Here is a 10,592-nt window from a genome sequence, read left to right on the forward strand (position 1 = left end):
CCCAGGGTGAAGTCTAGTCATGTTTTGAGAAGCTCCTAGCAGAGGCGGTTGATAAGGGGGCACCAAACAGAAGCAGGTGACTTCCTTACTGTGGGGAACGGGGAGCTGGAAAGCACTTCAGGGGGTCATCCTGCTCAAAGCAGGCCCAGCCCAGCTAGACCACCCCAGCCAGGGCTTCGCCGGCCGCAGCACCGCCGGGCAGAGCGGCCAAGGGCCGGGAGCGCTCACTCAAGGGCATCAGAGACGCGCTTCCAATGACTGCGCTGAAGCCTTCCCTTCCCTTCCCTTCCCCGCTGAGCACCCCGAGGCGGGGAGCGGATCCACCGGCGCCCCCACGTCCTGCAGGAGGCTCCCGCCCCACACCAGCCAGGGGGAGCCAAGAAAAGAAGCCGCAGGCAGCGGGCGGGAGACGTCCGTACCCCACTCCAGTTTCGCAAGGCCGGCGGGCCGGGCTCCCGGCAGCTACGAGAGCGGAGCAGGAGCCCGGGGCTGGCAGGGGCAAGCGCGCTGCACCTGGGAGGCCCCGCACGGCGCCGCAATCCCAGCTCCCCCTGGCAGTGAGGCGACCCGAGCCCCATCCTCCAGGCTTGAGCTCCCCCCCCCGCAACCCACTGTAATCAGCTACCTTGCAACTGTGGGGGGAAGGAGGGGCAGCGCAGCCCCCAGATCTGGGCAAAGTTCAAAGAGAAGTTAAGACGCCGCCGCTGGGGGGTGGGACACGCAAGGATCTGCCGACTCACCTCCCAGGGCTGCGGGAGGCGCCGGTCCCGGTGCGCGGGGCCTCCCCCGGCCGTGCAGCAACGAGCAGCGCCTACGCGCTCCTTCCCTCCCCCGCCCGGCCGGGGACTCCTTCCCGCCCCCGCCGGGCCCGGCCGCACCTGTGCCGCCCTGTGACGTCACGCGCCGAAACACCTTCCGCCCCTCCACGGGCGGGAGCAGCATCTAGCGGCCCCACGTGTAGGAGGAGAAGCCGCACGAGGGAAGACGCCGGCCACAACCCAGCGGCAAACAAAGCCGAGGGCTATGGATTCCTGCTCGGTTTTGCTGCTCTTCTTGCGTCAGCCTAAGAAATTCCTTTACACGGGTCCATCTTGCCCTATCATTTGTGACACCCGGGGGCAGGGTGGTGGCTGACAGGGAGAGGGGACTGGGTATGAGTGGATGTTATTCCCCCCCACTGGGTTTCGCTCACGTGCAGCATTTATTTTAAGGTCTAGGACAGCCGCTCCCAATCTGTGGTACCAGTCCCACCAGTGGTAGCATGCAACCTGTCAGGGGTACATATTAGCAGATTTATTATAATGACTTGATATGGCAGAAAATGTGTTGGTGGTACCCAAGGTCGAGCTGAAAAATTTGCTGGTGACACTGGAGGTTGTATTGTTTTAAATTGGTGGTGTACCGTCTGTCAGAGTTTGGGAACTAGGGATTTTCAGGGATCGTTTGGCTAAGATAGAGCAAGAAAGTCCTTGCCCACCCTGGGCTCTTCCCAGCTCCCACAATTGCACCCACATCCTACTACCTGTAACTGAGTGTGCACTCTCTGTAAACCACCTCCAAACCCAAATGTAGCATCATTGTGCAGGATCTCCAGCAGCGCCGTTCCTGTGAGGGGCCAAATCGGGTTGACTACCCCAGGCCCCTTGGTTTGGGGAGCCCCATAGACAGTGCCATACAGACCCCACTACTACCGCTGCCGAGCACCGCCAGCCCTGACCACTCGCCCCCGCCCCCCATGGGCAACTGGTGCATCCTGGCTCTGGGGGGACACCAGGAGCCAATTGCTGATGGGGGGATGGGGGTCCCCCAGAGGCCAATCACCAACCAAGGGGCCAATCGCTGACTGGGGTGGGGGTCCCCCAGCATCACCTATGCTCCCCCCCACCGGCCCTGCACAGGCTGATATGCCCCAGGCCCCACACTGGTCTCCAGTATATTCGTGACTCTATAAAAGCATCACTCTCCCCCCACTCTCTGGCCCCTTGGGTTAGTTGACTGCACTTTTTATATGTAATTTAGTTGCCCTTCCTTCCCTACCCCCATCCTGTTTTATGCAACCCCTCACTCTGGGTCCTTTGTATTTCCTTTCACTTTAACTTTGTAACCTTAAACTTTAACATTTTCTAATAAAGTATCTGAAGTCCCAGACTAAAGAGTCTGGGATGGAGAATACTTGCCTGTAGTTTCTGGGGGCATGTGAATCCCAAGACCTCCAGACTTGGACCTGCATGTAGGATGCCTGTCAATGGATTTGGGAGTATCGGAAGTCCCAGGGTGAGAGGTTTAGGATGGAGGATACTTGCCAGTTGTAGTGCCGTACATGGTGTTTAGAACAATTGAGTTCTGCCTGCTCAATCAGTGTGGTTTTTGGACTGAGTTCTGCTCAGTCAATATGATTTGAAACTGATTTGGCTGACTTCACCTGAAATACAAAATGTATTAAAAAATTGTAAGGTCTAGGGACTTGTAATTCAGGGGCTGGTATCCTTGCTCCCATTTACTTTACAGTTAGGACTGCAAGGGTCTGGAATGGACTCCTGAATGAGGTGGTACTCTCTCCTACCTTGGAGGTCTTCAAGAGGAGGCTGGACAGGTATTTGGCTGGGGTGGTATGATCCCAGCACCAATTTCTGCTCGGGGCAGTGGGTTGGACCTGATGATCTGTTTAGGTCCTTTCTGACCCTAAGTACTATGATACTATGCTTAATAGCTCCTGATGCCCTTTTCCTCCAATAATTGGTTCAATTCCTTTTGCAATTCCAGCATCTGGTGGCAATGAGTTCCACACTCAAATGACTGTGTGAAAAAACTTCCTTCTAGTTTTAAACTTACTACCTACCAGTTCCATTTTGTAGCCCCTAGTTCTTGTCTTGTGTAAGACAGTAAATAATAAATCCCTATTGACTTTCTCTTTGCCATTTAGGATGTTGCAAACCCTTATCATGTCCCCCCACCCTCAAGTGACTTTGGTTCTGTCACTTAAACAATTGCCCCCTGTTTCCACATCTGTGAAAAGGGGTAATAATGTATTCCCTTCCTAAAGGATTTGAGATGCATTGCTGAAAAGCACAACAGAAGGGCAGAATAATGCCCTTTGTTGTAAATCGAATGAAAATGCAAATATTAAGGGGGGGGAGGGGAGAGGAAGTAGTTAGACTAGCATAATGAGTCAATGACTGAGATTAATGGGATGAATTTAAGAGAAGAAACATTTACAGAAACTATCAGAAAAAGTGTTCTAAAGTTTGATTCTGCAGAGAAATGGGGCAGACACAGATCTCTACCTATGTTTTGAGACCAGAGCCTTGCACTGTGAAAGTACCTGCCAAAAGGAGTGGTGGATATTCTGCTATCCAAGACTTGTTCAGTATACTGATTGTTTATTGTTTTCCTTGGAACATACATTAGCCCTTCTCCCCTCCCCCTCAACCCAGGTCCTGTGGAAAGAGGTTTCTTTGGGAATACTTACCAAAAAAAATTTAAAAACCTTAGGATGAATGTTCTCACAGACCTACTGTATCTCCTCAGCCAATCTTGAGGTGTGTGCAGGTATGTGAATTAATTAGTAAAGCTCTAGATTGAATATGGGAGTTGCCCACAGTACAAGCCTAGCCTTGCAAGCTGGTGATTATGCTGGTAACACTGTCCCAACTTTCACATAGCTGCTGGTGTGTTGGTTACAATTACAATGAATAACTATCAAACCAATTTTATCTTATTTTAAAGTAGTTGTACATTAGTGTAGCACACAGAACAGAGAGTCCTAAGACCTGGATTCTATTCCAAATCACCATGGCTAAATTGAATGGTTTGATTGCCTGGGAGTTCAAGATGTTTAGTATTTTATAGCAGAACTCAGCAGGTTCTTCTAAGCTGGGATCCTTGCTCTGTGTTCTTTCCCCCCTTGATCATTTCCAGAAGTCACATGTTAAGATTTCAGTGTGCTCTGCAAATTAATGATCAAACGTAGACTTGGATGAATTTTATAACCTCAATCTTATATCTTGTTGTTTATTAGAAAAAGAGGAATAAAAAAAACACACAACAGAACTAAATTAATACTGCTAGTGGGATTTTGACTTCTGTGTTTTATGGCTTTTATTGATAACCTTGTATCATTAATATGAAGTTAATGAATGTTTTTGCTCTGAATTTCCTACATTTTTAAGTGGTGAGGAATGGGATAGATATCGTTAAGTGACACAAAAATTAAATCCCTTTTGAGTGCTAACACTGCTATAAACTTCTAAAAAAGACTTATTAGACTATAACTGTTTAAACCACCTGAAGTATTTTGGCATGACCTTAATTTGAGATCTTTGAGTTCAAGGAGGCTGCAGAAAAGCAATGTACAAATATACGTATCCCATGCCAACAGTCAAGTTTGAAGTGATTTAAATATAGTCAAGTATAGTTAAAATAAATAAACATTAAGAATGGATAATGACTACCACTAGGAGTTGACGAACTTAGGACCTGCAGTTGAAGTTTGACTTATGACCTGAATTACGCTTGTTTGTTCATTTAGGAATTTTTATAATGCCTACTCCTTTAATCCTACTAAGACCTTAACCTCTACAGCGTCTGGTGAAGTTGTACACTTACAAGAAAGACCTGTCCAGTTTGCGTAACTACAGGTAAATTATTAGCATGGTGACTTAATCCCAATCTTATGAAATGAGCTCTTTCTTTTTTATTAGAAATGATCCTGTGTCTGTGGTTCCGACACATTTGGCTACAACATTATTTACTCTACCCTAGTGTAAAAGCTAATTGTCTGCCTTCTTGGAGCTAGTCATCTCAATGAAGAATGGGTATTGTAGGGATTTAAAAGTCTGATGTTCCCATCACAGAATTTCTCTAATACCCTTTTGGAGTGGTGGGGAGGGGACATAGGATATGCCTTATTTTGGTTTGTGTCTAATCCTCCAAGGCAAATAAAATTTAGCATGTAAGGGTGGATGTAGAGGCTCACTCTCAGGCTCACAATGGAGTTGCACTACTGAGATTTCTTCCCTCTCCAACCTGCCTCCTGTCCCAGATTACCTCTAAAATGATAGGAGTCTACAGAGTCAAGGTGACTTCAGATTGCATTCACTTCTGTTTGTTCCCTTGAATTTCCTGTGCATGCAAGTTAATGAGAGAAGTGCACACATTAGACCTCCTCACATCTTGTGAATCTCTAAACAAGTGTGAATCCAGGGCAAGGATTATGGTGCCTTAGAGTCAGCTGGATATTACTCATTAATGGAATAATTCAGGGGGAAATAGTTACTCATCAGGCCAGAGATACGCATTTGAAGAACTCCAAATCCCAGAGTCTTTAAATTCATCACAATTGAAGTATTGTATAGATGTGTGGTGCCAACCACACCTGCAGCATTTTTAAATGGCTGGGAAGGTATGCATGCCCTGGCATCTGGTTGCTAGAAATTTACGGGAGAGTTTTCTTTGGCAGTCCATCACACTGTTCCCCGTCATGGGGGGGTAAGTGAAGCAGTGTGGGATACTTGAGAACTGTTGGAAAGTGCAGATATTTAAGATGATTCTTCAAAATGAGGTGCTTTACTTCAAAAACGTTCCTCTTCGCAGATCATTTATGAAGCACTACTTTGGCTGTGAATGTGCACATCCTTGTTCTGGAGTACTCTGAAGACATTTGGAGCACTTCAACTTGCATGTCTCTTCAAGGCCTCATAGTTTTCAGTGGATCATTTTTGTTGGTTTTCCAGAGTCCACAGCCACCACTAGCAATACAGTTGTTAAAATTCAGAATGCCAGGAGGGGTGGGAAAACTTTTCTCCCTTGCATTTTGGTATACAATGACTGCCTCTTCACCATAATAATTATTCAGGGTAGATCTGAAGACTCCATGGCAAAAGGAGAACTTTTCCTATAAAGCCAACTTTTCCTTAGGTATTTTACACAGTTGATGACTATTTGGACATGCTGATGAATATATGCAGTTTGAGGCCATCAGGAAGGCATTCAAACTCATAACTTTGCAATGAGTGGAATGTAGTATGATTGCTTTGCTTTGTCACCATATGAAAAAAAGTGTTTACTTTTACTGTCGTCAGCTTAGTAGTTTACTTATACACACATAAAATAAAGAAGCAGCAATTGTGTGTATCTTTATTCAGTGATTCAAAGTGTGCTGAAGCCAATGGTATTATTCAGCAATTTAATATTCTTATGTACCTGGTTTGCTGACAAAGGCTAAGTACAGACAGTCAAAAAGCCCAAGACTGAATCAATTCAGTCTTTGCAAATTAGTCTAAGCTGTGTAAAATGAACCAATAAACAAGTGAACAGAAATGCATCCACATGCCTGCAGTGGCTCAGGCCAGAAGCTGGGAGACACTGGAGCACACCTCCCTGCTCAGCAGGAGCAGACAATTTGGGTCAAGGATGGCCTGCCCATCCTGCAAAGTGTGTATGTGTTTGGGAGTTGTGGAGGAGGTGCAAAACATCCTAGGATGATCAGGGACAGTGAGTTAATTTGAATCTGGAGGGGATCTGGGACAGAAGTTCAATAAACTGATTTAACCTAAATCAGTTAAAGGATACAGACAGAAGGGCAGCTCCCAGCTGTAACTCAGAACTATTTTTGCAAAATGATCTGAGTTACAATGTTATCCCAGACTGAACAGAAGTCCACTGTTGGTTCCAGGGGGGAGGGAAGGGGAATCTAGCTGAGGGCTCGAAGCCTACATCCAGGTTCCCATAGTAACATTTTGAAATGTCAGCCTCTCCCTGCATTCCGCTCATGTTGAGCAAATTCTTTTTGGTATTGGTTGGTGGAACCGGAGTATGCTCCGTCCACTCCATGCATTGACCTGGTATTGCAGTGCTTCCAGGACCGGTGCAAAAAAAAAAAAAAAAAGGCTTTCTGTGATACCACATGCAATGAGGGTCAGATTTTCATCTGATTGGCCATTTTTTAAACTATCTGCAGCTATTCACTTGTGTTTGGTCACAGCTATAAATTGCTTTCTGTGGCCAGATAGAGCAAAAATTGTCGCTTCTGTGTGCACCCTTAAGGCTGAGACTATGTCAGGTTTATCTTAAACCGGTTATGGCCATTTTGAAAGTGGTTTATGTATACTGAACTTCTGTTGTATTACAGATTTGAACCTGTTTCCAGTCACTTATACCAGTTTATGTGTAATTTCTGTCCCTAGCCAAAATGCTTAGAACCTTACCAGATACTCTCCAGTTAAAACAGACCATCAGAGGGAACAACGCCAAGTGAGAAAGTCTGCAGAATCACCCTCTTTTCTGACCTTGGAAAACAGAGTTCCATATTTCAGCTGCTGAGATGTTTTAGGAAGATTCAGTTTTAATGACTGGACATAAAGGAAGAGGCACTTCAGCAGATGTTGTGATGTCATTAAATTACTGCTTATGTGGATCCAGATGACAAATGGAAGGTAAGACCAACTGGGTATCTTCCTGAAGTTTGCATGCAAGACCCCTAATCCTTATTTAGTAGCGATATAAATATACAGGCTAATCTCCATTACTGTAAAAAAGGCTTCTATCTTTGTGACTGTAAAGAAAATATCAACTGATTGTTTGGGATTGTTTCACTGTTACATTGATTTCCTCCATACCCTACAATCCCTCCCCACCAAAATCACAGCTTATTCCATCACTCCTGCAGCCATCCCATTGCATCAGACCTTTGCAAATATTCATTTTAACTGTTTTTTTCTGTTTGCATAGATCAGCAACTGGGAAGTTACATTTTTGTTGTTGTTTAAAAAAGAATTTTTAAGACTACAGGAAGCTGGCAAGAGAATTTGGGAGCAGGTGCCCTGGTTTTACTTTTATTGTTTTTTTTACCAGTTTTCAGTGAATTGCAAACTAGGCACATCTACATGAGATGCTATGGCGACATAGTGTCAGCAGGCACAAACTGTGATGCGCAGTAACAACTGTGCAGTTGGGCACATGTGTAGGCATGCCCACTTTTAAGCATAGCATAGAAAATATCAGTCTGTCAAATCAAATCACTTGATTAGCTCTGCAGACCATCAACTATAACTTTAAACAGAAAGGATACTTATGCAAACAAACCTTTCTGTTGTTGGCTTTCAATTAAGTGACTTACATTCCTTGTATGCTCCCTTTGGCCGCTCAGTTCTGCTCAGGTGGTGCCTTATCTTCTGTAGAGCCTATAAGAAGGAGAATCAAGAAGCAGCTAGTACCTCTACTTCTGTTAAGGCTGAAGTAAAGGAAGAAAGAGGAAGGAGTGAGTTAGAAAATACAAGACAAGTGAGAGAGGAAAATGTAGAATGATACTGGGAAATTTTCACTGGGATGAAAGAATTATGTAGGAAGGAAGGAGTGAAATAAAAAAGGCTAGGCCATGGGGAGAAATGACAGAACATAGTGTAGCAAAACCCTGTTTTTCTTTTTGGTTTTAATTATTTAAAAATACATTCCCTCCCCTTCCCCAACCATTTCTGACTTTCTCTCTGCCCTCTCTATCCCTTATAAGTGATTACAAGTAATACTAGGTAAGCTAAGCTAAGTTCTTATACTCCCTTATAGTAACAAGCCCCCTTTGATATTGTAAATAGCATTCTATTATGTTTGTGTTGATTTTTACTGTTCTATATTGAATTTATATGATTTAGGCCTATGTCTGTAAAGTAATGTCAAGTCTCTATCTTGTGTCCTCTCGCCGGGTGCAACCTATGCTATAACTGTGACACATGTCTAACCAGTGTCATGTAAATGGGTTCCTGAATGAATTAGGGTGCTTGAGGTACAATGGTAGCAGGCCTCTACTGAATGATCAACTCAATGACTGGACCATTGCCTTGCATTGCCTAATCCAGGAACCACGGACCTCACCCAGGAACAAAACAGAAACCCAGGATTTGAAAGACAAAGACCCTACAGAAACCAGCAACCCCACCATTTTGTCCTACCAGACAATAAGGACACCTGGATCTGCATGTAGGCATCTGAGCAGGACTGTCCTTTCCTGGGCATATCCCTCCCATTGGAGACGTAGGTAACCCACCTCTGTAAAAGGGGTGGTAGAGTGTGACCTCCTTGGGATGCCCTCTCTATCTGGACCAGCACTGTGCTATGCCACCTATCCACCCGGAGGTGATACCCTCTGGACAACACCTTACCTTAATGGACAAGACCCCGAATGGCCATCGGGGATCAACTCACAGCCCAGGATAAGTAGCCCACCCACCTTCCTTCCCCCAGCAAAGGACCTGGACTCTGTCCCTACACACTTTAACTTCAGTCTCTCCACCAAGCCTTTTTCTCTCCTGCTACCATGGTGTGTAGGAGCCAATAACTTTGTGAGCTGTATAGTGTACTGCCTGTTTAATAAAACTGATATTTTTGACCCCAAGTTGGTCTCTATCCTGCTACAGGCTCCCAACTAAATCCCCATCTTTCTGACCTCCCTCTGGGCTTCATTCCTCCCTGCCGCCTCTATCTCCCCCGACTCTGGCCTTCTCTCCCTCTCTGCTGACCTCTCCACCCTGGTCTTTGGTCTCCCAGCTCTGTCCTCCATCTCTGCCTCCATCTTCCTCCACCTTGACTTGCCGGCTTCCTGCTTGTGTCCCACCACCTCTGCCTTCTCCCCAGTCCCCGTCTCTCTCTACATTCCCTCCCCGATCTCTCTCTGTCCATTCTCACTTGTGTCTTGCTTTTTCTTCCTTCTCCCCAATCCCTGTCTCTCTCTGTTCCCTGTTTGTGCCCCGTCACCTCTGCTTTCATTCCCCAGTCTTCCCTGTCTCTCTCTGTTCCCCTGCTTGTCCCCTGTTGCCTCTGCTTTCTTTCCCCAATCTTCCCCATATCTCTCTGTTCCCCATTTATGCCCCAACATTGGCAAACTTGGAAGAGGAGAGTCCTGGGCTCTAGTCCTTGTTCAAATGATTAAGTATTTTACATGAAACAATCCTTGAACAAAATGAATAAACAGTTTTTGGAGCAGAATTGGCACCTGGGTCTCCTTTCTTCAGGTGAGCACCCTGATTGCGGGGTGCCCTCTCTCCCCAGCAGTAGCTCAACAGGAGGGATGAAAGGAGCCTAAAAGTGAGAAATGATGACTGCATGCAGACATTCAGGGAAGTTAGGAGGAGGTTAGGTTAAGTTAAAAATAGCCACGTAATCTAAGGTAAATCAGCATGGGGGAAGATTGAAAGGATCGGGGTGGTCAAGAAAGCTCCAGTGTGGGAATTGGGAGGTCCAAAGGGTTTATGAGGGGGTAGGTGTGAACTATGGGAAGATCACAGGGGTAGCCAGGGTTCATAGGAGGATTGGGGGATTGGGAGGGCAGGCAGTGTCTGCAGTGGGGGTACTGGTGTCAGGGAGGGCTTGGTGAGATCAGGGGGTCCACAGGGTCTGTGGGAGGGCTTGGGAGGATGGGGGTTCTCTTCCCCACCCCCAGGACCAGGGGCCACCCTCAGACAAACAACCCCTCTCAGTGAACCTACTCCCATCCTGCCTGGCCCTCCCCACACCCCAACTTACTTGCATGACTCCCAAGATTGGTAAACTCTTATAAAACTGGCACTGAGAGTGACTTGTGGAATGGGGGGTTTAGTGGGCTG

General features: G+C 46.2%; 1 long non-coding RNA gene across 1 annotated transcript; it reads left to right on the forward strand.

Moving 5' to 3' along the window:
* Nucleotides 1–745: 745 nt before the first annotated feature.
* LOC109321841 lies at nucleotides 746–8,872 on the forward strand. The gene is made up of 3 exons (XR_002104175.1): nucleotides 746–1,057; nucleotides 7,185–7,433; nucleotides 8,850–8,872. It is a non-coding gene; the product is annotated as an uncharacterized LOC109321841 (long non-coding RNA).
* Nucleotides 8,873–10,592: the final 1,720 nt, after the last annotated feature.

The sequence above is a fragment of the Crocodylus porosus genome, unplaced genomic scaffold (genome assembly GCF_001723895.1).
Source record: "Crocodylus porosus isolate Cpor-Errol unplaced genomic scaffold, CroPor_comp1, whole genome shotgun sequence".
Taxonomy (NCBI): domain Eukaryota; kingdom Metazoa; phylum Chordata; order Crocodylia; family Crocodylidae; genus Crocodylus; species Crocodylus porosus.